Genomic DNA, 21,375 nt, shown 5'->3' with positions numbered 1-21,375 from the left:
ATTATTTTTTCACTGCCCCATTATATAAATAGGCTGCTAATGATAAGTAATGAAACAGTTCATTCTCCCATACAGAAAAATGAACAAATGCTGTCATAAGAATACATTCTCATTCTATGTTTGAATATGTGAAAAATGAACAATGAACCAGCTCATTTCACAGTTTATTAGAGAAAACAAATATAGAAACTGGTTGTTTAAGTAGTTCAATAGCTCAAGTCTTATATAAAGAGCTGTAGAATAGCATGTCCATTGCTTAACTATCCAAACAGGAGTTCAGGTTGCTATAGGATATGTCAACCCAGAGAATGTCATAACCCTAATTATAGACTTTCAGGCTGAAAGTCTGAAAATGTTTGAAATATGTTGAATCAGTTATAATGCTTCAATGAGAGTGTGATAGTTCTTTTCTTTTTCTCACTAAAATTAAGCTCCTCAAGAACATGATCAATTTTTGTTGATTCCCTAGTCCAATGACCAAAACAGTGCAGGACACAGAGCAGTTCTTCAGTAAGTTTTTGCTGAAAGAATGAATGAATAACTATTCGAATGAAGTTTTAGAATTAATCCATAGAGATTTTAAAAAAGGTTGATTTACTCTATTTTTTAAAGGTTCAGGCTGCATTTATAAAGTGTGTCTATCACTTGTATCAGAAACAGTCCAAGAGTCAGGTAATTTGAGGACATTCATATGGGCAGGCAGAGCAAACCAACATAGATCCTGGGACACAAAGACAAGTATTCCACTGCCATTTCTATCAGAAAATCAGGACGTTAATTATCACAGTGCAGAAAAGTAAAAATGTTATTTGCTCAGTTATATCTGACTCTTTTGCGACCCCATGGACTACAGCATGCCAAGCTCCTCTGTCCCTGGAATTCTCCAGTAAGAATACTGGAGTGGGTAGCCATTCCCTTTTCCAGGAGATCTTCCTGACCCAGGTAATGAACCCAACTCTCCTGCAATGCAGACAGATTCTTTACTGTCTGAGCCACTGTTTGGGTGTATAATGAAATACTTGCATACATGTATTTTTACGTATGAGTTATTGAGCTAGCCTCTGCTTCTTTTCATTGTTATACAATGTGAGACTACAGGTAAACTCTGAGAATCAATGAATGAATTCATGGGGTCAATTTGAAAAGTCATCTGCATTTTTACACACAAGCAACAGATAAAAAATAAAAATTTTAAATAATGTCATTTAAAATAGCATCAAAATTTATAATAAATGATGTGGATGACTCTACCAAATAAACTATAACATATTATCTACACAAATTAAAGAAATTAATAAATAGAGGGTTTTGTCATATACTGCTTTTGACAAATTTTATACTGTAATATCAGAAATTCTCCAAAACCAATCTATAGAGATGCTATTTCATTCAAAATATTAACAAGTTTTTACTGTAGGAAAATGAGATGATTATACAGTTTATATGGAAATGCAACCATCCAAGAAGAGTCAATAAAAAAGGAGAAAAAAGTAGCTGACTTCATACTTATGGCTTAGCTGTCAGTTCAGTTCAGTTCAGTCGCTCTGTCGTGTCCGACTCTCCGTGACCCCATGAATCACAACACACCAGGCCTCCCTGTCCATCACTAACTCCCGGAGTTCACTCAAACTCATTTCCACAGAGTCGGTGATGCCATCCAGCCATCTCATTCTCTGTCGTCCCCTTCTCCTTCCGCCCCCAACCTTTCCCAGCATCAGAGTCTTTTCCAGTGAGTCAACTCGTCGCATGAGGTGACCAAAGTATTGGAGTTTCAGCTTTAGCATCAGTCCTTCCAATGAACACCCAGGATTGATCTCCTTTAGAATGGACTGGTTGGATATCCTTGCAGTATAAGGGACTCTCAAGAGTCTTCTCCAACACCACACTTCAAAAGCATCAATTCTTCGGCGATCAGCTGTAGGTTATCATAATTAAGATATTTGGTTCTGACAAAGGGAGAGAAACTAGCCCACTGACGTAAAGGGGAAAACCCGGAAGTAGATATAATGCCTTAGGTTTTATTCCCCAAGAAGCAGATCTTGAGAGAAAAATTAAAGAGAGAGTTATATTTGGAAGTGTAGGAAACCAACCAACCAACAAAAAACAAAACAATGGGGACACGGGGAAATGCAAGAAAGAGGTGATGATGGTCTACATAGAATACCTTTCAAATGAGATCCTGCTATATATCTAAATGATTGCCTCTTCTAGACCATAAACAATGAGAGCGGCTTCTGTCTGAAGGATTCAGCCTACCTTAATTATCTCAAATAGAAAATCCTACCTACAAAGGAAGGTCTAAAACAAGAACTTAGAAAGCTACATTTTATTTTTCTCTGTATTTTCAATATATTGTATCATATCTAAATCATAATAGATACTCTGTAAACAATATTTTAACCAAATGAGTTAATTGTATACCAATTTCTGTCATTATGTATACCATGGGAAAAACAATTCCTTTTCTAAACTCAAGTTGGACTACCCTAAAATTATAGAGAATTGCAATAATCAGCATGTATTAATTTGTCAGTGAGACAAAGTAAATCCAAGTCCATGGGGCCAAAGTTCCTTATAATTTATTGCTCCACCATTTTTTCATAGAGTACCAAAGGAAATATAGAGATAACTCAAGTCGGTATAACATGGGAAGAGTTTATATAATGATTATATTTAAGGATATAGTTGAGATTTACTAAAAGCCCAATGCTAACAGAAGCAGAAGGTATTAAGAGGAGATGGCAAGAGTACACGGAAGAACTATACAAAACAGATTTTAATGACCCGGATAACCATAATGGTGTGATCACTCACCTTGACTCAGACATCCTGGAGTGTGAAGTCAAGTGGGCCTTAGGAAGTATTACTTTGAACAAAGTAATGGAATTCTAGCTGAGCTATTTCAAATCCTGAAAGATGATGTTGTGAAAGTGTTGCACTCAATATGCCAGCAAATTGGAAAATTCGGCAGTGACCACTGGACTGGAAAAGGTCAATGCCAAAAAAAAAATTTAAACTACTGCACAGTCGTACTCATTTCACATGCTAACACGGTAATACTAAAAATCCTTCAAGCTAGGCTTTAAGAGTATATGAACTGAGAACTGCCAGATGTACAAGCTGGATTTAGAAAAGGCAGAGGAAATCAACCCTGAATATTCATTAAAAGGACTGATGTTGAAGCTGAAGCTCCAGTTCTCTGGTTGCCTGATGCAAAGAGTCAACTCATTGGAAAAGACCCTGATGCTGGGAAAAATTGAGGGCAAGAGAAGAAGGGGGTGACAGATGATGAGATGATTGGGTGGCATCATTGACTCACTGGACGTGAGTTTGAGGAAATTTTGGGAGATAGTGAAAGACAGGGAAGCCTGGCATGCTGCAATGCATGAGGTTGGAAATAGTCAGACACAACTGGGCGACTGAACAACAGCAAAGCTAGTAGAAGCAGCAGAATCATTAATAACATAAGTCAAAAGAGACAGAGGTGGGTAAACAGCTACCCAAATGCAAAAGAGGCGGTCTTGTATGGAAGACAAACTTGAGAGGAGCTGTGATTCTTAGTTGAGGGGCACTCTTAGAACACCGTGATAAAGCTAGGAGGAAGCCAGCTGCAAATAACAGCCTGAATTCACTCTCAATTCTTTCTCTTGTTGTTTTCCCATCACGTCAAAGTAATTTGAAATCTGAAGGAAAGTGAGCCTATTAAAGTAGCCGGTGCAGATCACCTCTTAGGGAACCAACCAAGATTGAGAAGGATGGAGAATCAATCTGGAAGAGCAAAGGGAAGATATTAGAATAGGCATCCTCAACAAAATGCTGCCACGAAGAGACCTGCTCAAGTTGCAACCATATATTTATACTCCTTCTAGCAGGAAATGGAGAAGGCAACGGCACCCCACTCCAGTACTCTTGCCTGGAAAATCCCATGGACTGAGGAGCCTGGTAGGCTGCAGTCCGTGGGGTCGCTGAGTCAGACAACTGAGCGACTTCACTTTCACTTTTCACTTTCATGCATTGGAGAAGGAAATGGCAACCCACTCCAGTGTTCTTGCTTGGAGAATCCCAGGGACGGGGGAGCCTGGTGGGCTACCCTCTCTGGGTTTGCACAGAGTCAGACATGACTGAAGCGACTTAGCAGCAGCAGCAAGAAATATTCCAGAAATGAAGGAAGACCTTCCCATAGAAATTCCCATCACTACTACTTTTGTCACATTGATCAGAACTTAAGTTATAGGACCACCTAATTGCAAGGTAGGTGAAGAGATTTCAGTTTTATTTCTGGCAGCAATGGACCAAGCTAAAATTAGGGATTTATTACTAATTAACAATAAGAGAATATGTAGGCATTTGCTTTCTGCTCTTTCCCTTCTTTGAACCACCTTTCTAGAAGTACCTGAATTCCCCAATGACCACAGGGCCCATCAAGGGGTCTTTTTCAAGCTTTCATTTCACACTGGTCTGTGAATGTACGAGCAAAACCCTATTTCCCTGCAGGGCACTAGTGATCAGAATGTCTTCTTGTTGTTGCTGATATCTAGGTGGTTTGGTATCCTCTGTTATTTCCTTAATCTCCCCGTATAGCTAGAAAAGTCCTTTCATTAAAACTATGGGAAACTTCTGAGTTAGTTATTTTATTTTTTCTGAATACAAAGAACACAAATCCTCCTTTTATTTTTGGAGTATACAATCACATGAGATTTGTGACTATATCTTATGAATCCTAAAATAGTTTACAGATATAAGACATAAATATTATAAAGTTACTTGTGAGTAACCTCAAATAGAAATGTTTTAATGATTTTAAAATGGCATATTTTTCTGTTGCAGTGTTCTATTTTAAAAAAAGTAAAAACTAAAATATTTTAGTTTTTCAAGGAACTATATAAATTTATTATTTAAAAAAGATTTTAATGAATATAATTTTTTCATAACCAAATACTTTCTTACCAGTGAACTATTTCCATGCTTATTTTATAGATGCCACAGTGAATGAGTTAGGTATCTTTTCAATTTGGACAAGAACAAATGAAATAATTTTCTATTGGTAGAATAAATACATTAAAAATAGGAATGAGAATATTTACAGCTATTGCAATATCCTAAGAATGGAAATATATAATTAAAATTTTTAGAGTTTTTGAGGAAGTCTAATACATTTCAAGTGTTTATTTGAAGTGAAAATCTGATAAAAATATACTAATTTTATCTCTTAATTTTAGAATATTTTTGTGACCCCCACGGACTGTAGCCTGATAGGCTATTTAAATATACAACTTATGAAAAAATATTTAACTATTACCTTGAAAATACACATTAGAGAGAATTACAGAAATAAATATAACCAATCCTGTGATATAAAACTGCTAAAATAAATGAAATCATATTTCCTATTCATCAGTTCAGTTCAGTCGCTCAGCCGTGTCCGACTCTTTGCAACCCCATGGACTGCAGCATGACAGGCTTCCCTGTCCATCACCAACTCCCTGAGCCTACTCAAACTTATGTCCATTGAGTCACTTCCAACCATCTCATCCTCTGTTATCCCCTTCTCTTCCTGCCTTCAATCTTTCCCAGGATCAGGGTCTTTTCCAATGAGTCAGTTTTTCGCATCAGGTGTCCAAAGTATTGGAGTTTAAGCTTCAATATCAGTCCTTCCAATGAATATTCAGGACTGATCTCCTTTAGGATAGACTGGTTGGATCTCCTTGCTGTACAACAGACTCTCAAGAGTCTTCATCACCGCAGTTCAAAAGCATCAATTCTTTGGAGCTCAGCTTTCTTTATAGTCCAACTCTCACACCATACATGACTACTGGAAAAACCATAGCCTTTACTAGATGGACCTTTGTTGGCAAAGTAATGTCTCTGCTTTTTAATATGCTGTCTAGGTTGCTCATAACTTTTCTTCCAAGGAGTAAACGTGTTTTAATTTCATGGCTGCAGTCACCATCTGCAGTGGTTTTGGAGCCTCCCAAAATAAAATCTGCCACTGTTTCCACTGTTTCTCCATCTATTTGCTGTGAAGTGATGGGACCGGATGCCATGAGCTTAGTTTCTGAATGTTGAGATTTAAGCCAACTTTTTCACTCTCTTCTATTCATATGAATGCTTATATGCACATATACATATGTAGATATATATGCATATGAAATTTACTGTTTTTATATATATATATACCAAGAGAGAGAGATACAATAAATTGTGATTTTTAACTAATGGATCTTCAAACTATACAATTTCAGAAAGAAAATATATCCCTGTAGCAAAACACAAATTTTATTAATAAATTATAATTAAAATTAATATTAAACATTAATCAAATATTGTTGGTTAGATTTTATTTCAACTCAGGACTGTGTGTTCTCTTCAACTGCATATTTAAGTTTCCAAGCTAAATATCATGGAGGATGTGACATCCTTCATTCTTCCTGTCTAGGTCTCAGTTCCTATACTTGAGGAAGGGAAAATTTTAAACTCTAAATAGTGTATAATCCACTTAATAGTTAGGCTGCCCTATCCTTCCCATGCCCTAACATGCTTCAAAGACTCCACTAAGATAATCAGTATTCAACTTAATTCACTATAACCTGCAAAACCATGCTGCCTTGAATTCTTATTGTCTTATAGAGATTTAAGTAAAGAATTACCCTTTTCTAATCCTTCCAGTCAAGTCTCCTTCAAGCCTGTACCATAGGTCAATTTGAGTGACAGCCACCATTATGTGCACACAAACTCCCTTTCCTTACTGTCTCATTTTCTTTAAAGTGAGTTCACTTATTTCTTTATTACCATATATCTCAGGCAATTAGGACCCTGACAGTCCTGATGTTCAAGATCTATGGTAAATATAAAACTGAAGCCCCCTCATCTCCAAATCAAACTCAAAAATAATACATTTTCCTTTTATATGACTTCAAGATAACATTTAAAAACATATAGTTGTTTTAATTCAGTAGTATATCTATTTAATTTTTACAAGTTATGAACTATGAATGTATACAGAAACTCCTACATGGTCATTTTCTGATATCATTGTTGCAGATGCAATGCAAAGGAAGATTTTGAGTCTATTCAACTGGTTGAGATCTAAAACAAGTTGAATTCATTTAGTAAATCAGGAGTTTCATTGCTTGTGAGAGCAAAAGGGAGTTATGACAGAGTTTATTTGCAAATTTTGATTAAATTTTATCTGATGGAGTAAGAAGTTATTTTTGATTTATAAACAAAGAAACTTTTATATTAAAGCCTTAAAGATATAATAAATATTGTGCTACCCAATGCCATTTTAATATTAATTTCTTTGGTTCTATGGTGCCATACTTGAGCAAGCAAGATTAAGAATGTTTAGATGATAGATTATTCAATTTTATTATTTAATTGGCTATATTAGATAAATTACAAATTAACAAAGTTGATGATTGATAATACTTAAGAAGATACCACTATCACTTACAAAATCAACAAAGGTTTTGATGAGCAAAACTATACTTAAAATATGCCAATATTTTCATAGTTGTTATAAAACTACAACCTAAAAGAATAATTTTTGCAATAAGTATGTGTGTTTCTGTGGATATGTGTGAACACACAATCTGGAAAAATGAATTAAAGTTTAATAAGGAGCAGAATAAGGGCTTCCCTGGTGGCTCAGATGGTAAAGAATCTGCCTGCAATGCAGGAAATGCAGGTTTAATCTCTGGGTTGGAAAGATCCTCTGGAGAAGGAAACAGCAATCCACTCTAGTATTCTTGCCTGGAGAATCCCATGGACAAAGGAGGCTGGTGGGCTACTACAGTCCATGGGGTCTCAAAGGGTCAGACAGGACTGAATGATTTCACACACACACACACACACACACACACAAGGGGTGGGATGACTAAAAAAAAAAATGTAATTATTAAATAATCATGGTTTATTCATTTTTACCAGAAAGTAAACATTCTTATCTTTGAAATAAAGTATTGTTTATATTTCCAACTTTTGCTATAAAGATTGACCATAATGCTAATTTTAAACTCAATTCCATTCATATATATTGAACTTGAATTGTGTTAACCTATGCTTGGTAAGAGATTTAAGGCTATTTCTAAAATTTGGTGCTATTGATACTTTGGGTCAGATAATTCTTTCTTGTGAGACTGTCTTATACATTGTAGGTTGTTCAGCAGTATTTTTAGCCACTACTCACTAGATTCCAGCTGCTCTCTGCACACAGTTTCGCAGGCAAAATTGTCTCAAGATACTGTTAAATATCTCCTGCAGAGAAATCAACCTCCATCAAGAACTACTGACTTAAGCTAATAAATCACTCATTTAATTTGTACTAAGCAAAATTTGGCAAGTATTGATCAAGATCAACAAAATAGGAATCCTGCTTTATGAAGTCAAAGCTGAAAAAAAACAAATGAAAATATCTTATGGGGCTTCTTTCCATCCGTAGTCTTCTAGAAACCAACCCTGAGACACACACACACACACACACACACACACAAACTCTCACAAGAGTCACTGTCACAGTAAGAAACTAATATTTTATTAAAATGTTGTATATTTTAAGGTGGAGAAAATAGATGTCCACTGCTTTAGTATTACCTTGATTAATCCTAATGTGGGCTTCTCTGGTGGCTCTGATGGTAAAGAATCTGCCTGCAATGTGGGAGACCTGGGTTTGAACCCTGTTCAGGATAATCCCCTCAAGAAGGGAATAGCAATCCACTCTCCCCGGTGGCTCAACGGGTAAAGAATCCACCTGCAATGCAGGACACCTGGGCTTGATACCTGGGTTGGGAAGATCCCCTGGAGAAGGGGATGGCTACCCACTCCAGTATTCTGGACTGCAGAATTCTGTGGACAGAGGAGTCTGGAAGGCTATGGTCAATGGTGTTGCAAAGAGTTACAGTTGACTGAGTTACTACATTTTCACTTTCGCTTTTAATTCTAATGTACTATATACAACATAAGAACAACATAGTTTTTGAATTTTTTTTCAAAAGTATACAGTGGAAAAGCTCCACAGGTGAGGTAAGATTTAACTGAGCTTTATATTATTATATTATTTAATTGAGTAGAATATTAACATATTAGTAAAGATGAAAGGTCATTCTGAGTGTAAAGAGAATCTAACATCAAACTTCTGATGAGTGAGACTACTTAAAGAAGTGAGTATAAGAAGGTCAAGAAGGACAGTGAGTTCAGAATGTGATATGAGGTAGACTATCACAGAGGATGAGGTTGAAAATTCCTGAATCTGAAGGACCTTATATCAAGCTACAGAGTTAGAACTTCAGTTAGTAACAAATAATTTTTATAATACTTATTAAAAAAAATCAAGAAAATTTGTTGGCTTTTTATTTTTTTATGTGAACTGTGACATGATCAGATTTGTGTGCTGTTTTAGTTACTCCTTGCTTTGGCTAAAACACAATGTTAGGAGTTCAGAATTGCGGAGAAGGCAATGGCACCCCAATCCAGTACTCTTGCCTGGAAAATCCCATGGATGGAGGAGCCTGGTAGGCTGCAATCCATGGGGTCACTAAGAGTCAGACATGACTGAGCGACTTCACTTTCACTTTTCTCTTTCATGCATTGGAGGAGGAGATGGCAACCCACTCCAGTGTTGTTGCCTGGAGAATCCCAGGGACGGGGGAGCCTGGTGGGCTTCCATCTGTGGGGTCGCACAGAGTCGGACACGACTGAAGTGACTTAGCAGCAGCAGCAGTAGTGAAGGGACACTCGAAGCAGTAAAGAGATTATTTCAATTGTACAAAAAAGAACTAAAGTAAGTAATAGTGGTATGGAAAATGGAGAGCAGTGGTTTACTTAGGAGGCATTTCAGATTTAGAAACAATAGGACTGTGCAATGAATTAAAAAGAAAAACTTAGCTTGAGTAGCTAGAGAAATTGATAGATGGTGATGCAAATGTTAAAAACTGGAAACAGCATTGACACCGAAAATTCCAGAAGTAGAAACAATGTGTTTTGAGTATGTGAAGCTTAATACATTGTACATTGTTTTCTGTTGTCCCACTCAGGAGACTGATAAAGTTGAAGTTGTTGATACAATTATTTCCAACATGCATGGCAGTAAAGTGGAAGTAGATTATAAGAGATATAAAATAGTGAGAGAAGTAAAATGGCTAAGGAAAAATTCTTAAGAATAGTTACACATCTTTAGAGGATGGATAATTTTAGTCTTTTTTGTGTTGTCACTTAACTGAGATTAAGAGGAATCAACAATTTTACACATAGCTTGAAAAGACAAGTAAATAGAAAGTACATATGAACTAATGAATGAAGAAAATGCTTACTCACACTTAATTGCAGATTGTGGATTTCTTGAAATTCAAGCAGAAGTTAGTTTCTAATGTTAGTTGTGTACATTAGATATGTGCAATTTTTGACTTGTCAATCAAACCTCAATAAAGGGGTATAAAATAAGGTAGAATAAAATGACAAAAATAAAAAAATACAATTTTGGAGAACTGATGCACTGTTAGTCACAGTTACAGGTTGTAATATAAATTTAAGAAAATGAATTAGACATAGTAGAGGGATAAACTGTGTTTATTCAAGGTAGCCAGAGTGAATAAGAAAAGTAGTACAAATATCTGATCTAGGTGAAGGCTGCTGCTGCTGCTGCTAAGTCGCTTCAGTCGTGTCTGACTCTGTGTGACCCCATAGACGGCAGCCCACCAGGCTCCCCTGTCCCTGGGATTCTCCAAGCAAGAACACTTGAGTGGGTTGCCAAGACTAACCTAATACTGTTTTTTTAAGCTTTAATATTTGTCAAACATTGCACAAAAAGCATTCCTATATATAGTGAGAAACACATATGTAGGTACACATGCATCTGTATCTTAAATAATCTGTATATACTATGCACATCTTTCATAAGTATTTGTATTCTCATTTCATATATGATGTTTTAAGGCTCAATTTACCTTCCATTAAAAATCTGTAGAGGAAGGACAAAAGGTAAATTCTTTATACTCTGTAGATTTACTCACAACAGTTGTGATATTACCCAACTAGAAATAATTTTCTTTTTAAATGAATTATTTATTTGCTAAATGAAACTTATTTGAAGAGAATAAGAAATATATCTTTAAGAGAGTTTTGTTTCCTATACGTGAAAAGATAAAATAAATAACAAATAAACTCACCCAGAATTAATTTACCCATAAATAATTCAACCTGTAGGAAACATTACTTGATTTCCTACAATGCAAATCCCTGTGCTAGGTGTTCTTTAGGGATAAAATGAATTAGACAAGGTCTTTGTTTTCAAAGCATTTACACAATCTATTATAATGAAAGGCAAGTACACACATTACTGTAATATATGTTATACTCTACTAAACTATAATAGATATTCAATGAAATAACTACAATTAATCAGAATAAGAATAGTAGTGACAGGAAAAATTCCCTATATTATTTAGGGTCTTGTAAGAAAGAGATGGTGTACACAAATTCATTTGAAAAGAATTTAATAATGGCTCTATTTAATAAAGGAATGATAAAATTATAGCAAGATATGCAGATCATGGGGCTAGTACGATGGTCCTAGCATCAGTGGCCCTCTTATGACTAAAGGGGTAAGAAGAGGATCACTTATCATGCCAGAAAAAAAAAAAAAAAAAAGAGAGAGAGAGAGTTAAAGCTGTAGAAGATTATGGCTTTGGGTGGTGAAAAACAAAATCCGTGGTTCATGGCACAACACAGGGAAGGAGCCAAGGGAATATATAGCACAATTTCAGTCTCCCCCTCCTGAAATCTTGCTAGTGTGCATGTGTAAGTGTGCTCAGTCACTCGCTGTGTCTAACTCTCTGTGACCTCATAGACAGTAGCCTTCCAGACTTCTCTTCCCATGGAATTTCCATGGCAAGAATACTCGACTGGATTGCCATTTACTACTCCAGGGGACTTTCCCAACCAGGGATCAAACCTGCATCCCTTGTGTCTCCTGAATTGGCAGGTGGATTATTTACCCCTGAGCCACATAGGAAGTCCGCTTGCTAGTGCTCAGCATTCATTAAACCCAAGGAAACCACAATAACCAACAAGGGATTAATCTACAACTTACACAAAGCTAATACAGGTCTCTCTCTATATATACATACATGTATATATATATATCAGTTCAGTAAAGTCACTCAGTCGTGTCTGACTCTTTGCGACCCTGTGGAACACAGCACGCCAGGCTTCCCTGTTCATCACCAACTCAGAGAGTCCACACAAACCCATGTCCATTGAGTTGGTGATGCCATCCAACCATCTCATCCTCTGTCACCCCATTCTCCTCCTGCCTTCAATCCTTGCCAGCATCAGGGTCTTTCCAAATGAGTCATCACTTTGCATCAGGTGGCCAAAGTATTGGAGTTTCAGCTTCAACATCAGTCCGTCCAATGAACACCCAGGACTTATTTCCTTTCGGATGGACTGGTTGTATCTCCTTGCAGTCAAAGGGACTCTCAAGAGTCATCTCCAACACCACAGTTCAAAAGCATCAATTCTTCGGTGCTCAGCTTTCATTGTAGTCCAACTCTCACATTCATACAGGATTACTGGAAAAGCCATAGCCTTGACTAGACAGACCTATGTTGACAAAGTAAAGTCTCTACTTTTTAATATGATGTCTAAGTTGGTCATAACATTTCTTCCAAGGAGTAAGCATCTTTTAATTTCATGGTGCAATCACGATCTGCAGTGATTTTGGAGCCCCACAAAATAAAGTCAAGAGTGAAAAAGATGGCTTGAAACTCAACATTCAGAAAACTAAGATCATGGCATCTGGTCCCATCACTTCATGGGAAATAAATGGGAAAACAGTGGAAACAGTGTCAGACTTTACTTTTTTGGGCTCCAAAATCACTGCGGATGCTGATTGCAACCCTGAAATTAAAAGACACTTACTCTGGATGGCATCACCGACTCTGTAGACATGAGTTTGAGTGAACTCCGGGAGTTGGTGATGGACAGGGAGGCCTGGCGTGCTGTGATTCATGGGGTCACGGAGAGTCAGACATGACTGAGCAACTGAACTGAACTGAACTGAACTCCTTGGAAGGAAAGTTATAACCAACCCAGATAGCAAATGAAAAAGCAGAGACATTACTTTTCCAACCAAGGTCTGTCTAGTCAAGGCTATGGTTTTTCCAGTGGTCATGTATGGATGTGAGAGTTGGACTGTAAAGAAAGCTGAGCACCCAAGAATTGATGCTGTTGAACTGTGGGGTTGGAGAAGACTCTTGAGAGTCCCTTGGACTGCAAGAAGATCCAACCAGTCCATTCTAAGGGAGATAAGTCCTGGGTGTTCATTGGAAGGACTGATGCTGAAGCTGAAGCTCCAATATTTTGGCCACCTCATGCAAAGAGTTGATTCACTGGAAAAGACTCTGATGCTGGGAAGAATTGGAGACAGGAGGAGAAGAGGACGACAGAGAATGAGATGGCTGGATAGCATCACCGACTCGATGGACATGAGTTTGAATGAACTCCGGGAGTTGGTGTTCGACAGGGAGGCCTGGCATGCTGTGATTCATGGGGTCATAAAGAGTCGGACACGACTGAGCGACTGAACTGAACTGAAAACAAAGTCACCCACTATTTCCACTGTTTCCTCATCTATTTGCCTTGAGGTAATGGGACTGGATGCCATGAGCTTAGTTTTCTGAGCACTGAGCTTTAAGCCAACTTTTTCACTCTCCTCTTTCACTTTCATCAAGAGGCTCTTTAGTTCTTCTTCACTTTCTGCCATAAGGGTGGTGTCACCTGCATATATGAGGGTATTGATATTTCTCCTGGTAATCCTGATTCCAGCTTGTGCTTCCTCCAGCCCAGTATTTCTCATGATGTACTCTGCATATAAGTTAAATAAGCAGGGTGACAATATGCAGCCTTGATGTATTCCTTTCCCTATTTGGAACCAGTCTGGTCTTCTATGTCCAGTTTGAACTGTTGCTTCCTGACCTGTATACAGGTTTCTCAAGAGACAGTTAAGGTTGTCTGGTATTCCCATCTCTTTCAGAATTTTCCACAGTTTATTGTGATCCACACAGTCAAAGGCTTTGGCATAGTCAATAAAGCAGAAATGGATGATGTTCTGGAACTCTCTTGCTTTTTTTATGATCCAGCAGATGTTGGCAATTTGATCTCTGGTTCTTCTGCCTTTTCTGAAACCAGCTTAAAGATCTGGAAGTTCATGTTCACATATTGCTGAAGCCTGGCTTGGAGAATTTTGAGCATAAAACCCAACCTAAAAATGGGTGAGAGATTTAAATAGATGTTTTTCCAAAGAAGGCATACAGATGGCTGATAGGCATGTGAAAAGATACTCAACAGAACTAATTGTGAGAGAAATGCAAATTAAAACTACAATGAGGTATCACCTGACACCAGTCAGAATGGCCATCATCAAAAATTTTAAAAATAATAAGTGCTGGAGACAGTGTAGAGAAAAGGGAACCCTCCTACACTGATGGTGGGAATGTAAAATGGTACAGTCACTATGGAGAACAACTAAAAACAGTACTATCATATGACCCAACAATCCATTTCCTAGCCATATACCTAGAGAAGATCGTAATTTGAAAAGATATATGCACCACAATATTCACTGCAACACTTTTTACAATAACCAGGACATGGAAGCAACCTAAATGTCCGTTGACAGAGGAATAGGTAAAGAAGACGTGGTACATATAGGCAATGGAATATTAACCAGCCATAAAAAGAATGAAATCATGCTATTTGCAGCAACTGGAAATACCTAGAGATTGTCATACTGTGTCAAGCAAGACAAAGAAAAATATCCTATCGTATCTCTTATATGGGGAATCACAAAATGGATACAAATGAAATTTTTTACAAAACAGAAGCAGAGTCACATGTAGAAAAGAAACTTATGCTTACCAGGTGAAAGGGCTGGAGGAGGGATAAATTGGGAGATTGGGATTGACATATACACACCAGTATTTACAAAATAGATAACCAATAAGAACCTACTATATAGAACAATTAACTCTACTCAATACTCTATAATGGTCTACATGGGAAAAGAATCTAAAAAAAAGCAAGAGTATGTGTATATACACAACTAATGTACTTTGCTGTACACCTGAAACTAACACCACTGTAAATCAACTATACTCCCAAAAAGTTTTTAAAAAATAAACAAATAAAACCAAGGAGAAGCTAGTGGGCAAGATTGCTCAGTGAGGTGGGTCTGTTATCCAACCTCTTAACAGGGTGGAGAAGAATAGTGAATGAAGTAGAAACTCAAAAAAATATTAGTCCACATAGTCCCATATCTTCAATTAATCATTTATGTTTGGCCTGGATTTTTTCCCCTTAAAGCAGAAACAATTGTACCCCATTATGAAAAATAAAACAAAAAAAAACACACCATTTCCTGAAGAAGTACTAAAATATTAATTAAAACACAAATCAAATGGCTTATATAGAAGATATTTTTAAAGTAACTCTTGGTTTTGTTTTGTCTTGTTTTTGGCCACACAGTAAGCACAGCAGTCAGGATCTTAGTTTCCTGATCAGGGATGGAACCTGTGCCCCCTGCAATGGAAAAGTACATTCCTCAACCTTGATAGTATATTAAAAAGCAGAGACATTACTTTGCCAACCAAGGTCCGTCTAGTCAAGGCAATGGTTTTTCCCGTGGTCATGTATGGATGTGAGAGTTGGACTGTGAAGAAAGCTGATTGCCGAAGAATCGATGCTTTTGAACTGTGGTGTTGGAGAAGACTCTTGAGAGTATAAGACTCTCTTATACTGCAAGGAGATCCAACCAGTCCATTCTAAAGGAGATCAATCCTGGATGTTCATTGGAGGGACTGATGCTAAAGCTGAAACTGCAATACTTTGGCCACCTCATGCGAGGAGTTGACTCACTGGAAAAGACTCTGATGCTGGGAAAGGTTGGGGGCGGGAGGAGAAGGGGACGACCGAGAATGAGATGGCTGGATGGCATCACTGACTCTGTGGACATGAGTTTGAGTGTACTCCGGGAGTTGGTGATGGACAGGGAGGTCTGGCCTGCTGTGATTCATGGGGTCGCGGAGAGTCGGACACGACTGAGCGACTGAACTGAACTGAACTGAACTGAACCACAGGACTGCCAGGTAATTCCCTAAAGTAACTCTTCATAGCAAAGTGGAATGGGGGTGAAGAGGAATGTCTTATATGAATCAAGTTAATCTTTCAAATAAAAGATAGCTACATGATGAATTATTTAAATATATATGAGATTTTAGAATAAAACTGTGTTCATGTTAAAATAAGAGTTATAATCTTGACAAAGAATAAGTATATACTGGTTTCCCAAATGTAACAAAGACTCTCTTTCTAAATAGGATAATTACCACAGGCTATTAAGGCAGGATGTCAATGTAATCTTTCCAAAAACAGAAAAATATTTATGCAGAAACAGTTTTCATTGAATATAAAGCTATGTGAGCAGAATGCACATTATTGGAATGAACATAAGATTGAGAGGGAACAAAGGGCAATGAAGTCTGGATTATAGATATTTGTTATTTGTTTCAGAAATTTTCTAAAATTAAGGAATCAGAATGGGGAAGTGGATCGTTTCTCTCTCATTTCTCTCCTCACAGCTCCAGGGACATCAATTAGCCACAGTGGTCCTGTGAAAAACAAACTGCCAATTAACACCAGGCGAGTTTCCTCTAAGCTACTGTGGAGCTTTGCCCAGGAAGACCAGCTGGTTTCTGATAAATCTTGCCCTGCATGTATTTGAACACAACTATGAAGATTATAACTATTCTGAAATTTCTTTTTAAAAAGTTTATCTGAATTTTTTAAATAATTAGCAGGATAAATTCATTTATCACATTGAGGGGTTCAATAGTACTGTGATGGCTCATCAATGCATCACACCTTGATGATGAATATTTAAGCTAATATTCAAAATGCTGTGTAAATTCAGTTTATTATAATCTCTAAAATCCCAATAAGCCACTTTTCAGGTAAAGAGGAAGACTTAATTTGACATTCAGTTCAGTTCAGTTCAGTCGCTCAGTCGTGTCCGACTCTCTGCGACCCCATGAATCACAGCATGCTAGGCCTCCCTGTCCATCACCAACTCCCGGAGTTCACTCAGACTCATGTCCATCGAGTTGGTGATGCCATCCAGCCATCTCATTCTCTGTCGTCCCCGTCTTCTCCCACCCCCAATCCCTCCCAGCATCAGACTCTTTTCTAGTGAGTCAACTCCTCGCATGAGGTGGCCAAAGTATTGGAGTTTCAGCTTTAGCATTACAATATTGTAATTTGTTTCAAAAGATAACAAATTATTTCTCTTTGCTATTTTTTCAGTGAGATATCTTAATAGATAGCTTCAGATTATCTATATCTTAATAGATAGATCCAGATTTAACTGTATAAATAAATCCAAAATGATATATTAATACAATAAATATAAATACAGATAGAGCTTTCAACAATAACATACAATTTTCCTAAATGTATAGCTATTGTGACTATTTACATTATCAGCCTACTACAATACCTTATATAGTGTATTTAGTTTAATGACATCATTTATTTGAAAGCCCAAGTGGTATTTATTGACATCAATGTGTATAATAAAAATGTATGAAACTGACATAAATTAACAATCTTTTTTTTCAGTCCTCCTGGCTGATTTTTAATGTTCTAATTTATAGAGAAAAGAGGAACTGTCAAGTTAAATTTTTCTGGCCACTTTGATTTACAACAGGACTTATATTTAATATTACCACAGTTATATTGAGTCTCTGATCATAGTGCTTTTATATTGCTCACAATTCTTATCTGAATTGCAAAGAAAAGAATAATTTTAAATTTAATTTTGTACTTGAGGAGGATAATAGATAATGAATATTCATGTTTGTACACTTATTGATATGTTTGTTTTCTCCTTTTTTATTTTTTCTCTATTTGTTTGAACCTCTTGACTAAGATGTAACTTGAAATGAGAAATGTTAATTGATCCCTATAACCCTAGTTTTGAGAACTGCATGATTAACATTGTAGGAACTCAGCAATGTTTGTTATATGCAACAATGTCATTACTTGATTGTTTTAAACCATATTAAGTCATATACATAATATATTCTTAAATTATGTCAATAACACTTTGAAATATGTCAGCCAACACTCAGTGAATGTGCTATTCATCATTCATCATCAAAGCCCCAAACAGAAATAATTTTATTTAAAAGTTTCCTCTGATTGTTTTACGTTTTCAGACCTCTTGACATTAATCATCTTGCCTTTATGTCTGGAATAGTTTGCTGGCATATTTCAATATGTGATTTTTGCCATATTTATATCTTCCCCAATAAGATTCAATTCCTTGAAGATAAAGATTGGGTCATTTTATTCCTTGTATTTCCAATACAAGGCTTGACACATAGCAGGCATTTCAATGATCTATTCAAGTTTATCTTTTTTCACTCATTTATTCACTGACATATTCATTAAAGTCCTATTTTGGATCATTTGTCAACCACTTAGTTACGTCCCCTGGGGCTGTGAAAGAATAATGTATCTTCCAGTTTTTAACAGTGAAATCTCTGATTTTCCCATTCTCATGAGAATATATTCAAGGCAGTTCAATTTCTTTTACCATTTGTACTTAAGCTATGAATTGAGTTTCTTTTCTTTCTAAATATCATGTAATAGACATCTACTTTCATTTGCTTAGCATCTCTTGGCCTTCTCTGACACATGTCAACTTGTTTCACCTTCCTTGCTATAGGTGTGGGAATATAGTTTGTCCAATAAATAGCATTTTCAGAGATTAGTATGGATGCTAAGTGGCTCAATGGCAAAGAATCTGTCTGCCAGGAAGGAGATGAGGGCTCAATCCCTGGATTGAGACGATCACCTGGAGAAACAATGTTCTTCCCTGAGAAATCCTATGGATAGAGGACCTTGGCAGGCTAACATGGGATCACAAAACAGTCAGACACAAATTAGTGACTAAAGAACAGTGGATGCTGAAGAAGAGATGTTGTTTAGTGACAAAGTCAGTCCAACACTTTAGACTTTAGCCCACTATGCTCATCTGTCCATGGGATTTCTCAGGCAAGAACACTGGAGTGGGTTGCCATTTCTTCTCGAGTGATCGTCCCCACCCAGGACTCAAACCCACATCTCCTGCTTGGCAGGCAGATTGTTTACCGCTGAGCCACCTGGGAAGACCAAGGAAGAGTTGAGTTCAGTTCAGTCACTCAGTCGTGTCCAGCTCTTTCCTACCCCATGGACTGCAGCACACCAGGCTTCCCAGTCCATCACCAGAGCTTGCTCAAACTCATGTCCATCAAGTCGGTGATGCCATCCAGCTATCTCATCCTCTGTCCTCCCCTTCTCCTACTGCCTTCAACTTTTCCCAGCATCAGGGTCTTTTCAAATGGGTCAGTTCTTCACATCAGGTGGCCAAAGTATTGAAGCTTCAGCATCAGTCCTTCCAATGAATATTCAGGACTGATTTTCTTTAGGATTGACTGGTTTCGTCTCCTTGCAGTCCAAGGGAATCTCAAGAGTTTTATCCAACACAACAGTTCAAAAGCAACAATTCTTCTGAGTTGAGTTTTCTTTATAGTCTACCTCTCACATCCATACATGACTTCTGGAAAAGCTATAGCTGCTGGAAAAACCCATGACTACTGCTGCTGCTGCTGCTAATTCACTTCACTCCTGTCTGACTCTGTGAGACCCCATAGATGGCAGCCCACCAGGCTCCCCTGTCCCTGGGATTCTCCAGGCAAGAACACTGTAGTGGGTTGCCATTTCCTTCTCGAATGCATGAAAGTGAAAACTGAAAGTGAAGTCACTCAGTCATGTCTGACTCATAGCGACACCATGGACTGTAGCCTACCAGGCTCCTCCATCCATGGGATTTTCCAGGCAAGAGTACTGGAGTGGGTTGCCATTGCCTTCTCCAACAGCTTTAACTAAACAGACCTTTGTTGGCAAAGTAATGTCACTGCTTTTTAATATCCTGTCTAGGATGGTCATAACTTTTATTCCAAGGAGCAAGCATCTTTTAATTTCATGGTTTTTGCAGTCACCATCTTCAGTGATTTTGGAGCCCCCCAAAATAAAGTCTGCCACTGTTTCCACTGTTTTTCCATCTATTTCCCATGAAGTGATGGGACCAGATTTCATGATCTTAGTTTTCTGAGTGTTGAGCTTTAAGCCAACTTTTTCACTCTCCTCTTTCACTTTCATGAAGAGGCTCTTTAGTTCTTCTTCACTTTCTGCCATAAGGGTGGTGTCATCTGCGTATCTGAGGTTATTGATATTTCTCCTGGCAATCTTGATTCTAGCTTGTGCTTCACCCAGTCCAGCATTTTGCATGATGTACTTTGCATATAAATTAAATTTGAAAGGATACAGCCTTGATTTACTCCTTTCCCTATTTGGAACCAGTCTGTTGTTCCATTCCAGTTGTAATTGTTGCTTCTTGACATGCATACAGATTTCTCAGGAGGCAGGTAAGGTAGCCTGGTATTCCCATCTCTTGAAGAATTTTCCACAGTTTATTGTGATCCACACAGTCAAAGGCTTTTGTGTAGTCAATAAAGCAGAATTAGATATTTTTAGGAGAGATACTTAATCTTTTTCTTTTTAGTAGCAAGCACTGGCAGTAAGGATTACAAAATCCTAACCCAGAGAGTCAGCTCCACTGATACATGGAGAAAGCATTCTTGAGAATAAGACAAATGTTAATATGTAAAGATAGAAATATTACTTGCTAAAATAGAAAAAGAAGAAAAAGAGAAAGAGCTAATTAGTGACTAGGGAAAAATAAAGGTCCAGTCTTCAAAGAGGATTCTTAAGACTTTATCAATTCTCTGTATTCACCCTGCATCCAATCAAAATTTCCTGATTAATTTAAAAATTCTTATTGACTAGTGACACCTGTTACTAATTGTTAACACATAAGGTTAATGGCAAAGTAAATACTTTATTTTTAAGCATCACTACAAGTGGCAACCCACTCCAGTACTCTTGTCTGGAAAATTCCATGGACTGAGGAGCCTGGTGGGCTACAGTCCATGGGGTCGCAAAGAGTCAGACACGACTGCGCAACTTCACTTCACTTCACAAACAAAGCTAGTGGAGGTGATAGAATTCCAGTTGAGCTATTTCAAATCTTGAAAGATGATGCTGTGAAAGTGCTGCACTCAATATGCCAGCAAATTTGGAAAACTCAGCAGTGGCCACAGGACAGGAAAAGGTCAGTCTTCATTCCAATCCCAAAGAAAGAGAATGCCAAAAAATGCTCAAAGTACCGCACAATTGCACTCATCTCACATGCTAGTAAAGTCATGCTCAAAATTCTCCAAG

This window comes from Moschus berezovskii, chromosome 16 (assembly GCF_049115385.1).
Source record: "Moschus berezovskii isolate FMDL1 chromosome 16, NW_MosBer_1.0, whole genome shotgun sequence".
Classification (NCBI taxonomy): Eukaryota; Metazoa; Chordata; class Mammalia; order Artiodactyla; family Moschidae; genus Moschus; species Moschus berezovskii.
This window is presented reverse-complemented; position numbering follows the sequence as displayed.